Source organism: Eucyclogobius newberryi, unplaced genomic scaffold (genome assembly GCF_026437365.1).
Source record: "Eucyclogobius newberryi isolate DKJ021-1_F unplaced genomic scaffold, fEucNew1.0.hap1 SCAF_10, whole genome shotgun sequence".
NCBI lineage: Eukaryota > Metazoa > Chordata > Actinopteri > Gobiiformes > Gobiidae > Eucyclogobius > Eucyclogobius newberryi.
In genome coordinates, this window is record NW_027315724.1 from 11,178,299 (window position 1) to 11,191,355 (window position 13,057).

General features: G+C 44.3%; 1 protein-coding gene and 1 long non-coding RNA gene across 2 annotated transcripts in view; one reads left to right on the forward strand and one right to left on the reverse strand.

Annotated features, from left to right (window-relative positions):
* LOC140373919 (LHFPL tetraspan subfamily member 6 protein) overlaps positions 1-13,057 on the forward strand; it is a 287,086-nt gene that overhangs the window by 196,279 nt on the left and 77,750 nt on the right. The window lies entirely within an intron of this gene.
* Positions 360-604, reverse strand: LOC140370481 (uncharacterized). Its single transcript, XR_011928371.1, has 2 exons — positions 540-604; positions 360-501 (listed from the first exon to the last, which is right to left on the reverse strand). It is a non-coding gene; the product is annotated as an uncharacterized lncRNA (long non-coding RNA).

Sequence of the window (13,057 nt, forward strand, 5' to 3'; positions counted from 1 at the left end):
ATCTTGGGTGAGGTTATATGGTACAATAGCCATCAATTCAAACTGCATTTATTCAACCAGCAACTCATATTATGGACAATGTTTGCAGACGTAATACTGTAGTTGTGAATATTGACCAAATTATTATCATGCATTATCATATGGGTCACAATGTTCTTACTGTGTACATTCTGATTATCTGTGAACTGGTACAAACAATCTTAAATCTGACGTCATGCCATTTTATCAGACCCAAGCAACAGCTATATAAAACACAGTTAAACTGTGGAAGGTCGAATCTCAGCAAGACGAACAACATGCTACTGTTTTGCCTGTTTTTCCCTGTTTTCATCCATCCATCCATCCATCCATTTTCTGCCGCTTTATCCGGGGCCGGGTCGCGGGGGCAGCAGTCTGAGCAGGGACTCCCAGACTTCCTTCTCCCCAGACACTTCCTCCAACTCTTCCGGGGGGATCCTGAGGCGTTCTCAGGCCAGCCGAGAGACATAGTCTCTCCAGCGTCTCCCTGGGTCTTCCCCGGGGCCTCTTCCTGGTGGGACATGCCTGAAACACCTCCCGAGAGAGGCGCCCAGGAGGCATCCGGAACAGATGCCCGAGCCACCTCAGCTGGCTCCTCTCGACGTGGAGGAGCAGCGGCTCTACTTCGAGCTCCCCCCGTGTGGCCGAGCTCCTCACCTTATCTCTAAGGGAGCGCCCAGCCACCCGGCGGAGGAAACTCATTTCGACCGCTTGTATCCGCGATCTTGTTTTCATTCGGTCATTACCCAAAGCTCATGACCATAGGTGAGGGTAGGAACGTAGACCGACCGGTAAATTGAGAGCTTTGCTTTTCGAATCAGCTCCCTCTTCACCACAACGGTCCGATGCAGCGACTGCATCACTGCAGCCGCTGCACCAATCCACCTGTCAATCTCACGCTCCATCCTTCCCTCACTCGTGAACAAGACCCTGAGATACTTGAACTCCTCCGCTTGGGGCAAGGACTCCCCACCCACCTGGAGAGGGCAAGCCACCTTTTTCCGGTCGAGAACCATGGCCTCGGATTTGGAGGTGCTGATTCTCATCCCAGCCGCTTCACACTCGGCTGCAAACCGTCCCAGTGCAAGTTGCAGGTCCGGGTTTGATGGAGCCATCAGGACAACATTGTCTGCAAACAGCAGAGATGAGATCCTGTGGTCCCCAAACCGGACACCCTCCGACCCCTGACTGCGCCTAGAAATTCTGTCCATAAAAATTATGAACAGAACCGGTGACAAAGGGCAGCCCTGGCGGAGTCCAACATGCACTGAATGCACAAAAGACAACATGTGCATCATTATTCTGAACCATATTCCTGTGTAAATAGCTCATGTTACAACGTAACACTCACTCGATAAGTACGAGCTCAGGAGCAGATGATCCTGATGTGAAGACACCGACAAATCAGCTCACACAGAGTAGACAAAGACAGAGGGGACAGTAGGGACAGCTGTAATTTGTTCTTTGTTTGTTAAACTTCAAAATTATGTGTGTTATATTACAACCCAACTCCGATTTACTGAGAAATTAGTCTAATTAGTCCCGCAGCGCAGTGAACTGCGGGTGCCGCGCGAGAACCCTGGTTCAAAAGACGCATCACTACTGCGTTTATTTATGTGTAAATATCTCATGTTACAACGTGGGCACCTGCGGTTTATTGTCAGGTGCGGCCGTATATGGACAAGTTCTATTTTCTTTGTAAATATTGTGTGCGCGTCTTTATTCAGGAGGGCTGTATCGTATCATTGGCTGGACACTGATATGATACGGTTTACTTACGCTATGCAGCCAATCATAGCATTGATAGTGCATATGTTCCCTGCCCATACGCACCATGCATCAAATCAAATCAAATCAAAAATAAATTGATTTGATTTGATTTGATGCAGGTTAGCTAGTTAACAATAATGCGGCCGAGTTTAAAGACGCAAGTCCCTCAGCCAGGCCACAACTGGACCACAGCCAGGCCAAAGCAGGACTCACATATAACATCTCATGAACAACAGGATTTTTGTATTTTTCATTTGAACTGAACTGAACTGAACTAATGAAAATTGCTGCTGTAATTTGATTATTTTATTAAGCCATGTAACTTGCTATGAGCCAAGGTTTTGAACAGGTGTGATACTGGTGTGTGGCCACAGCGTGCATATCTGATGTTGCTCACAGTGGTCCTCAGTGTGCCCAGGGTGCTTGTGTGTTTGGCCAAACACATGAAAAATGAGAGGGAACATTGTTCACAGTACAATAATAAAAGTCTCAAATCTTTCACAAAGTGATCAAACGTTTCAGTTGCACCTTGTTTCCTCTGTTTGAAACAATGCCTGGCGATCTGTTTATTTTTACAAGGTCTAATGTAGCCTGAAAACTTGTCAAGGACTTTGACGGGGTCATCTTTTTCGCCTTCAGCCCACTCGGAGCGTTTTGTAGACTTCTCTCCCATGTTTGCCAATCCACGTACCGATCCAGCTTGCCTTCTGCTTGGATTCCAGTGCAGCCAGAGGACCCGCGAACACGAAGCTAACCTCTGGAACTCTTGATACAAAAAGATATACAAGTTCATTGCCCGTTTATGTTCGTGAATACTCGTTAAACTGTGACGTTTTTCCTCTTAACAATCGGAACTAAAGTTACATATTGTGACAGCTGTGGAGGACTCGGTACACAGCGGATCCATCCCTGTGAGCCTGTGACAAAAGGAGGAAGCTTGTATCCTGTTTGTTCCTTCGACTGCCTCCCACTATTCCGTGAAACACATTCCTTCCATACATTTGACCGCTGGGTTCAAGTGTGTACGGGAAAGAGAAAATTCCTCACAAAAGCAGCTTCATACCGCAACAGTTTTCATAACCTGTCACCCACTTGCAGTTTCTTAAAGGTACGCCAGCCTATTTTGTGTCTGTCCTTCCAAGCAACATTAACATTATATTAACATGTCTTGCACCAAAAATGCACAATCTATTCAGCGCAAATATGAATGCATGACTTTTCCCCCCCCCTTTACTTTTTAATCAAATAATAAAGTAGATGTTTTTCCACAGTCCTCCATCTGACTGTAATTTCTTGTTTTTTAATTGAAAATGTTGAAAAAGGCTGATTTTATTCATGACTTTGCTTTGTCTAAATTTGACTACATTTAGTCTTGGTTTTGTCTCTGATAAGTTTTTATTTTGACAGAGTTTGACAATAAGGCGTGAATATCTGTTTTAATATTTTGTCAAAAAGAATACTTGAATAGTGCAATAATATCGGTATTGCAAGACTTTACAATAGAGCTGGGCAATATATCAACATTTTGATCATGTGCATGTTGTTTTCAAAGTGTAAATTGAATATACCATTTATAGTATGTTGACGAGGAACTGTTTCTTTCAGTTGAGGAAAATCTCTAAGCTCAGGAAAATGGTGTCTCAAAATGATCTGGAACTTATAATTCATGCATTTGTGTCTTCACGTTTAGACTACTGTAATAGTTTGTTTTCCTGTCTTAACAAGAAGGAGCTCTCTCGTCTGTAGCTGGTCCGGAACTCTGCAGCGAGGATCTTAACCCGCACAAATAGAAGGGCCCACATTTCACCCATTCTAAAAGCCCTTCACTGGCTGCCGGTCTCGTACCAGATACAGTTAAAAATTCTTGTTCTGACATTTAGAGCTTTAAATGGTCAGGTCCCATCGTACATTATCGATCTGATAAAACCGTACACTCCCTCTCGCTCACTAAGGTCCTTGGATCAGAAACTGTTGCTGGTTCCTCGCACCCGTTTTCGGACCAGAGGAGACAGATCCTTCCAGGCAGTTGCCCCCAGACTCTGGAACGATCTTCCGCTCTCCCTGCGGTCACTGGACTCAGTTATTGCTTTTAAGGGTCAGCTTAAAACCTTTTTATTTAGTCAAGCCTTTTAATTGCATTTGTTTTAGCGGCTGATTTTACTGTATATTGTTGTATATGTATTGCTCACTGTAAATTTTTTGTGTTTTTAATCGTTTTATTCTGTGTTTTGTGAAGCACTTTGTGACTTCTGTCTGTGAAAGGTGCTATACAAATAAAATTTACTTACTTACTTACTTACTTACTAGTAATGCTGCAATAAGAGGTGAAAGGTATAATGTGATATTTCTGCACTTTTGTGATGAATTTTACAGACATTTCCCATTTGTCTGATAACTAAACCTCAACTAATACTTCTTAAGACATGTTTTCACCATATTATGATTGTTTCTCTTTCTTATTAAACCTCTCAAAGTATTGTATTTAGAGTGATTTATTGTATTGTATTTAGAGTGATTCATGCATATTTGACTAATTTTATTCTCCTGTGGAGAAGACGCCGTTCCAGGCCTTCTCCGCGCCTCGTATCACGGCCACTGATATTTACTTACTTCGATCTGCAAATATTATTTTCTTAATTCAACAGCAAAACAAAGAAAAGCACTTAGGTCTTCTTTTTTACACATTTATGTTGGATTGACAAAATATCGAGCTTTTGTCAACGTCACCCTCCCCTACTTAACAGCCATATCACAATCATATCACAGTCATATCCAGTATTGTGCAGCACTAATGAAAACCACTGTAGACATAAAAGATATAAAAATGTGTATTCAAAGATGTAAAAACCATAACAGGGGGATCTCTTAGAGCAGGGGTGTCCAATCTTTCTTCACCAAGGGCCGCATTTTGAAACTCAAACGGGGCAGAGGGCCACAAACAACTTGACAATGTCGAATTTGTTGAATGACAAAGTTAATCATTCGAAATTATGCATTTGACGTAATTGCGATGAGCCTCCACACCTTGAATTATACCGAGAACATTAATATTAGATAACAATCAATCAATCAATCAATCAATATGCCTGAATTTTCCCAATTTCACTGTAAAAAGTACTACTTTTTGTTGTTTGGGCCAACATAGCAGGAAGCTGGAGGGCCAACAAAAATTGGTTTGAGGGCCGCATTTGGGCCCCGGGCCCTAGTTTGGACATGCCTGTCTTAGAGTCTTACTGACAGACAGGAGGTGCCAGGTGACGGCCGGTTTGGCGAAACTGCCATCCTGAGGAACAACGTGCAGCGCAGTGAAAACATGTTGTGCTCTGACTAATGTGAGGGTGTTTGAAATGTCAGAAGAGATAGATACACTGGGATGCACTGGGACTCAGCGTTGCCAGAACTTATAGTCATAATCAAACAAACCCGGGGACCTGTGTAAACATGGCCCCCCCTAGTGCTATTCACATCATACAGATGGGATAACAAAATGCGAGTCAGGCTGCCTAATCTGAGAAATTGTATTCATATTCCCTGTGAAAGGATAAGGCCCAGTCCCACTGAAACTAGTCTGAAACTTGCTTCTAAATGTCAGAGCCTTATGTAACAAATCACTCTTAATTAAAAATTGTATTTCTTCTTATAATCTTGATTTTATGTTTTTAACTGAACTGAAATAATTACCCACAGGTTGTACTTTGGGGTGTGTTCATCATTTGAGTATGTATCCTTTAAAATGGAGCTAAAACAGTCTCCATTTATTCTCTTCATTGTTTGATACAAGCCTCCCCAGCACTGTCAAAGTTTTCATTAATTAATTCATTATCTACTGCTTTTCCCATTAGGGGTTGCGGGTGACTGGAGAGTATTCCCGTGACTTTGGGCTTTAGACGGGGTACACCCTGGATAGTGGCCAACTTGTCGCACAGACGACTGGGTGGGCATCACTGGCACTGCCCTAAACTGGTTAAAGTCCTATCTGGAAGATTTGTTGAAATTGGTAACTGTATCTCAGACCACAAGCCCCTGACCTGTAGGGTTCCCCAAGGGTCAATCCTGGGACCCCTTCTGTTCAATATGGACCAGTGGATTCACTTTGTCACTGCATCCAAAAGATCAGCGTGAGGATGCAAAACAACTTTCTCCAGCTGAACTCAGGCAAGACTGAAATTATCACTTTTGGCCAACAGAAACAAAGAGAAAGTGTTAGCGGTCAACTCCAGGGTCTCTCTCTAAAACCTACAAACCAAGTTAGAAATCTGGGGGTAATAATGGACTCAGACTTCAACTTTAACAGCCATGTCAAATCATAATATCAGCAGCTTTTTACTATCTAAGTATAGTGTCTAAACCAGACATGGAGAGTCTCCAGTAGATTAGACTAATGTAACGGCCTGCTCATTGGCCTCTCCAAATGAGCTGTAAAACAGCTGCAGTACATCCAGAACGCTGCTGCTTGGGTCCTTACTAGAACCAGGAAGTACCATCACATTAGTCCTGTTCTCAGGTCTCTGCACTGGCTCCCTGTGGCTCAGAGAATAGACTTTAAAGCAGTTTGCTTGTGTACAAGTCTCTCCATGCCCTTGCACCAAAGTACATCTCAGATATGTTAGTGCCATAAGAACCATCTCGAACTCTGAGGACCTCAGGGACCAGCCTCCTGCTGGTGCCCAGAGTCAGGATTAAACATGGACCGGCCTCCTGCTGGTGCCAGAGTCAGGACTAAACATGGGGAATCTGCATTTCAGTTTTATGCAGCCAAAATCTGGAACAGTCTTCCTGAAGATGTGAGCCAGGCCTCGACAATGTTCAACTCTAAGCTAAAAACTGTTTTGTTTAGCTGTGTGCCAGCGTAGTCGTTCGCCACGTCACAGCCACGTCATATGTCATTGTTGCCAGCAGCCTGGCCATAATCACAGTCCCTAGAAAATAATGCGATGGGCCCCGTGTTCCTATGGGCCCCGTGTTCCTCCTCGACATAATCTCAGACGGCAGTCGGAAAACTAGTGCCCACCATGCTGCAGAGCCTAGTCATGGGTGGGGCATCCCAGGGCTCAACCACTGTGTTCACAGGGTTAGCTGACGCACCAAAGTTGATCGCGTCTTGCCCTCATATTGAGGTGAACATGGCCGGAATACCATATATGGCCATGTTTAGTTGACACCGGGTCAATGGTGTCTACGGTCACTGAGAGTTTCTTCCGTAAGTACCTTGAGCCATGGGGGGAAGAGCGCCTAAAGGCCTGCCATTGGCTGCAACTCAAGGCAGCTAATGGCCTTGCAATCCCTTACATTGGCTATTTAGAGATCTGAGCTCTGTGACAAAGTGATGCCACATTGTGGTGTCTTAATTGTTAGGGATCCCCCAGGTAATATGTCCCCGCAGAGCCCTGGAGATTGGGATGAACATCCTTCGGAAATGCTACCAGGAACTTTTTAGACAGTTTGGAGCTGCATTGTTCAACACCGATCCTGTCGTAGCATCCCCTACACTGTTGGTTGACGCCCTCCAAAAGTGCCACGCTGTGGACGTTCGACCACCTGTAGGGCAGCCGGGTCGTGTCAAAGTGCAGGGACGGAGGGCTGGGCATTCCAGGGGGTGCTATGAAGATTGTTGCCGCTACCTGTTCGGAGCAGTACTCCAGTACCACCGTGTTGTTTGAACCCTTGGAGGCTGGTCTGCCAGCAGGATTGCTGGCATCGCCAGCCTTGGTTCAAGTGGTCCGGGGTACTGCTTATCTCCCCATTGTCAACGTTTGTGACAATGACGTGCTGCTTTATCCACGTACCCTGGTAGGGACGCTGGACAATGTCAATGTGGTGAGCCTTCCAGCAGGGGTGACCGAGATTCCACCAGTTGCTGTGAGTGTCTCCTCCCAAAGTGCTGCTGCCTCAGCTGCGGACCCGTTTTCAGCAATTGAACTATCCTCCCTGTCTACTGAGGAACAGGAGAAGGTGTGGTCATTACTTAATAAATATTATTATGTGTTTGCTGCACACGATCAGGATTTGGGTTGTACCAACCTGATCACCCATGACATCCCCCTGCTAGATGATGTCCCGGTCCGTCAGCGATTCCGCCGTATTCCTCCATCGGAGTACGAGCTGGTTAAGGAGCATATCCATCAGCTCCTGGAAGCACAAATAATCAGAGAGCGCTCCAGCCCGTATGCTTCACCCATTGTCTTGGTCCGGAAAAAGGATGGCAGCATTTGTCTGTGCGTTGACTACCGTCAACTCAATTTAAAGACCCGAAAGGATGATTTTCCACTACCACGGATCGAAGAGTCGCTTGACGCACTAACAGGGGCCCGCTGGTTCTCCACTATGGACCTGGCCACTGGGTATAACCAAGTCCCTGTTGCGGAAAGTGAACGCCCTTTGGTCTGTTTGAGTGGAATCGTATGCCTTTCGGGCTCTGTAATGCCCCCGGCACCTTCCAACGCTTGATGCAACGTGTCTTTGGGGACAAGCAATGCCAGTCTCTCCTGCTTTACCTGGACGATATAGTCGTGTTTTCGTCCACAGTTCTGCAACACCTGGAGAGGCTGGACGTGGTGCTGGGGAGGTTACAGAAGGAAAGACTCAAAGCTAAAATGAGCACATGTCGCTTCTTCCTGCGGGAGGTGCACTACCTGGGTCATGTGATCTTGGATCAGGGGGTGGCCACGGACCCGAGCAAAATCGAGGTTGTAGCCAACTGGCCTACACCATCCACAGCCACGGAACTGCGTTCCTTTCTTGGATTCGCCAGCTACTACCGACGTTTTGTTGAGGGCTTCACCAAACTGGCTGCTCCCTTACACCGTAGAGTTGCTGAACTGACTGGTAACCACCGAATGTCAGCAGAGCTTTGAGGCCTTAAAAGCCAAGCTCACCACGGCCCCGGTACTTGTCTACGCTGACTTCTCCCTCCCATTCATTCTGGAGGTCGATGCAAGTCATGCTGGATTGGGGGCAGTGCTCTCCCAGGAGCAGGAAGGGAAGGTGCGACCTTGTGCGTATGCCAGTCGAGGGCTGTGCCCGACTGAGCGCAACATGACATAATTTTAAAGCTTATTTTCTCAACAAAACTAATATGTAATTGATTTACATTGAATAATATGCCCCAAAAAGCAATTGCCAATAGTTTGTGTGAAAGTCTCAACTTTTACAAACGCATGTCCTACCTGTTTGCTGTTTATGATGGACGAAACGGCTTTAATTCTGTACATCCTTGTACTCAGTCTGTCCATAAGGAACCATTGAAAAACAATATCCACTTTTCCTGAATTTTCCTGAAGTTATCCGATTTCGAGATATTGTCAAGTAAACAAAGTTTTCTTCTTTGACGATAGTCAGGATTAAGGCTCGTCCGGCGCATTTCTCCATCCATAACAAATGACCTGTTTGACTTATAAGATGGTGTTTGGCATCGATCTTTTCGTCAGACTGTTACCTACAGAATGAGACCATCCACTGTCGACGGGTTTGTTCTCTACAGCCTCCGGAGGAAAAAAATGTGCCGCTTCCGACGCCCAAAGCTAACGTGTTTTTAGCCACATAGCTAACGTTAGCAGTGACGTAGCGGACTTTGATTGACATATTATTCTAGACAATAAGAATAGCTTTAGAATGGTGGGCGGGACTTAGGGGTCCCACACACAGAATCCTCTGTATTCACGTGCGTAAGGCTGGAAAGAGACAGGGCAGGAGGTGACTAGATTTTACGCATAATGTTTTCTGATTTTATTAGCCTTTTGGACGCGCATTTTGTTAGATATATGTATTATTATACCAATACAAAAATAAAAAAAATAATATAATTATTTTTTTTTTTCACCTCTATATGGGAAATTCATGGGTAAACTCATATTTACACATTTTCACATACATTGTTTTTAGCAGTTATAATAGGTATTAGTGGCCTACAAAACATCAAAATGTATGTTTTATGATCATAGAGGAGATAAAATTGTAATAAAACAGTTGGGCACAGTTGGCACATATTTGGATCACTTGTTCCGAATATACTTTTTGATAAAAAAAGGTCAACAGCACCAAAATGCCTGTTCATAGAGATCTGAAACTTTACACAGTTGTTGTCAACAAGATAAACATCATGTACAGTGAACAGCATAAGCACACAATGAAGTATGTCATGCTCAGGACCATTACAAATTGACAATATTCAGGCGAGACTAAAAAAAGGATGTTTTGTTTATATTTGGGCTTCTGTAGTGTGAGTTCTCAAGCCCTGACGGTGTTCATGTGCACTTCTGCAGAAACTAGAAGGCCTAGAAGCTTTCTAATGATGCATCACACTTGCATGTGGAATGTAAGATCCCTTTTAATAAGCAATGCCATTTGGGTATGTCCAACCATTGTGCACAGGGCGAAATAGGTGGGCCGCCCAGTTTTCCTCTTTTGATTTTGAGTTAAAATATCGTTCAGGTAAGTGTAACAGAAATGCTGACGCTTTGTCTCGCCAGCCTGGCACTTCAGGAAGTGGCACCGGGAACTTGGGGCACATGTCTGCCTGGGCATTTAACACAAGCCCTATAAGGAGTGGTTACACAGGCAACACAGTCCCTTGTGACTGTTCTACCGCAAGTTGCCCCTGCTGACCTCCACAAACTTCAGCAATCTGACCCCGCCATACAGGAGATCCTGACCTTTTGGCAGTAAAATTGAGAGCCCACTCGTGAAGAGCGACGAGCCCTCTCTTCGGCTGCCCTCTTAGTGCTGGCCCAGTGGGACCGCCTGGTAGAGTTAGAGGGGGTGCTGTATCGGCAGGTGTTTCGTCCTGATGGTGGTGGGGCTGTGTACCAACTCCTTCTGCCTAAAGCCTTGGTCCAGAATGTCCTCACCCAGGTCCATCAGGAGCATAGACACCAAGGAATAGAGAGGACTCTGGCCTTGCTGCTGAAGGGTTTCCCTAAAAACCCTTGTAGGGCGTGTTCAGCATTAAAGGAGAGAGATGACCAAGAATCTTCCAAATTAGTCCAGAATAGTTTATTTCAACCTAACAGAAGTTCTAATACAGACGCAGCACGCCTGGGCCTTGAGCTCGCTGACATCACATTTCTACGTGTGCCTTTAATGCCAGTCAGACAAAAGGACCACAGAGATCTCAAGAACCCAGGCTTAAATAGTCACAGAATATAATAGTGCAATGTGTGTGTGGACGAAGTCCGGGTCACAGAGCCCTCTCATGGTCGTCCGGCATGTCCCTCGACACCACTCGTACAACTCCACAGGATGGACAGCATAGGATGAGACGGGCGTTTGTGTCGCCCGTACGATTCCCCAGGATGTCCCCAGGCGTCGTTGGCCCTGGACCTTGAACTTGTTTTGACAGCCGAGGCTTACACAATCCACCGCTCACTCCGAACACAACCATGATATGATTTATCATTTCTAGCATTAATCATAATCAATTGATATCAATATACAGAAATACATGAGCATAATTATCATAGTGGCGATATTAATATAATTAATATCCTTCATTCCCCATGTTGATCTCCAAAGGAGATCACAATCAGACCCCAGATTATAATCCAATAATTAACATATATCCAAACCCTCCCTGGTGAGAAAACCGTGCCTCAATATAAACATCTCTACAACAGAACTGTAAAGAAGACACATTAGTTCATTACGTGGATGACGTCTTGAGGTGCTATAGACGCCGGGACAAGACGTAAGACGGGCCTCAGTCCCATGCAACCGACACAACTGACGGGGAGTTAAAACTCTGCTCCACCCCCTCCCCCTGTTGATCTGAATTCACTTCTGTCGTTTTCCTTCCAACTGGACGGCAGTAGATGGCGCTGTGACTTTGTATGGCCCGTGCCAGCGAGGTTGATGTCACTTCCTGGAGAGGGATTTCACCAACACCTCAGACCCATGGATGTATTATATTATCTGGATAGGGTACGCCCCCTCTGCCTCTGGCTCCAAATTGAGTAGTGGCCACTTCGCAGAATGCAGCCTTTTGGTCGGACCATTTCAAGAGTTCGGCCTCTAAAATTACCAAACATGCTAAATAGTTTTTAGTCTAAAAATAAAATAGAAGGAATTTCACTCTTCAACTGTTTCTAAAATACTTTAAAAATACATTTTTAACCTCTCGGAGAACGGTGTACGCGCACCGAGCGCGCACGTGACCCTCATGAACGAGCCTCAGGAGAACACGTGACGGAAACTAAACACAAGCAGAAGAAAGTGACGAGACGAGACCACGATACACGTAAGTTGTGTTTGTATGTCATTCCTCACGTTTCACACATCGTTCCATGTGAAGTGTAAATCAACGATTACACAGTTAACACGAGTTAACACAAGTTAACACGAGCTAACACTAGCTAACGTAAGCTAAAGTTTCGCTACACAAAGATGCAACAACACGTCATGATGGCTCGTGCTTCTGCAAATAAATAACTCATTATTTCTCCTACTAAATGTTCTAAGAGACAAGAGGTTATTAAGAAGGGCAATAAAGTGATGTTTGTATTATGTACTATAAAAAACTACCAATAATTCAAATATAACCTGCTGAAATGGGTCATATCTTACATATATAAATGTAAACGTATGTAAAAGTGACAGTGCTGTACTTACAGGGGCTGAGACGACATTTGAGGTTTTATTACCCATTTAATAATGACGTGTGCTGTGTTTAAACAGCAAAGCACACGCTTGTTTTCTTCAATGTCATGGATTTACTTCCATGGAATATGTAGAGATTTAGCAAACATGTCAGTTATGCTCTAACTTCTAAGGTTTAAACTTATGCAAAAGTAAACGACTTTTGGTTCTAGCTTTAAAAATTAATGTGAAAAGAGGAACTTTTGTGTTACAGAGCAAAATGTAAATCTGTCAATAACATATTCCAGCTTTTCTCTGTTAAATATGCATAATATATCAATGTTCTAATGAGTATCTTTCTCATCTTCAGTGCTGACCAGTGAGTTTAGGCTATCTTATCTTATCTTTAATGCCATACTGTGGAACATTCCAGGCAAACTTCTCCATGGAGAAAGTCTAAAGAGTGAAGTCTAAAGAGTGAAGTCTCACGAGTGAAGTCTAAAGAGTGACGTTTAACTAGTAAAGTCTAAAGAGTGAAGTCTAAAGAGTGACGTTTAACTAGTGAAGTCTAAAGAGTGAAGTCTAAAGAGTGACGTTTAACTAGTGAAGTCTAAAGAGTGAAGTCTAAAGAGTGACGTTTAACTAGTAAAGTCTAAAGAGTGAAGTCTAAAGAGTGACGTTTAACTAGTGAAGTCTAAAG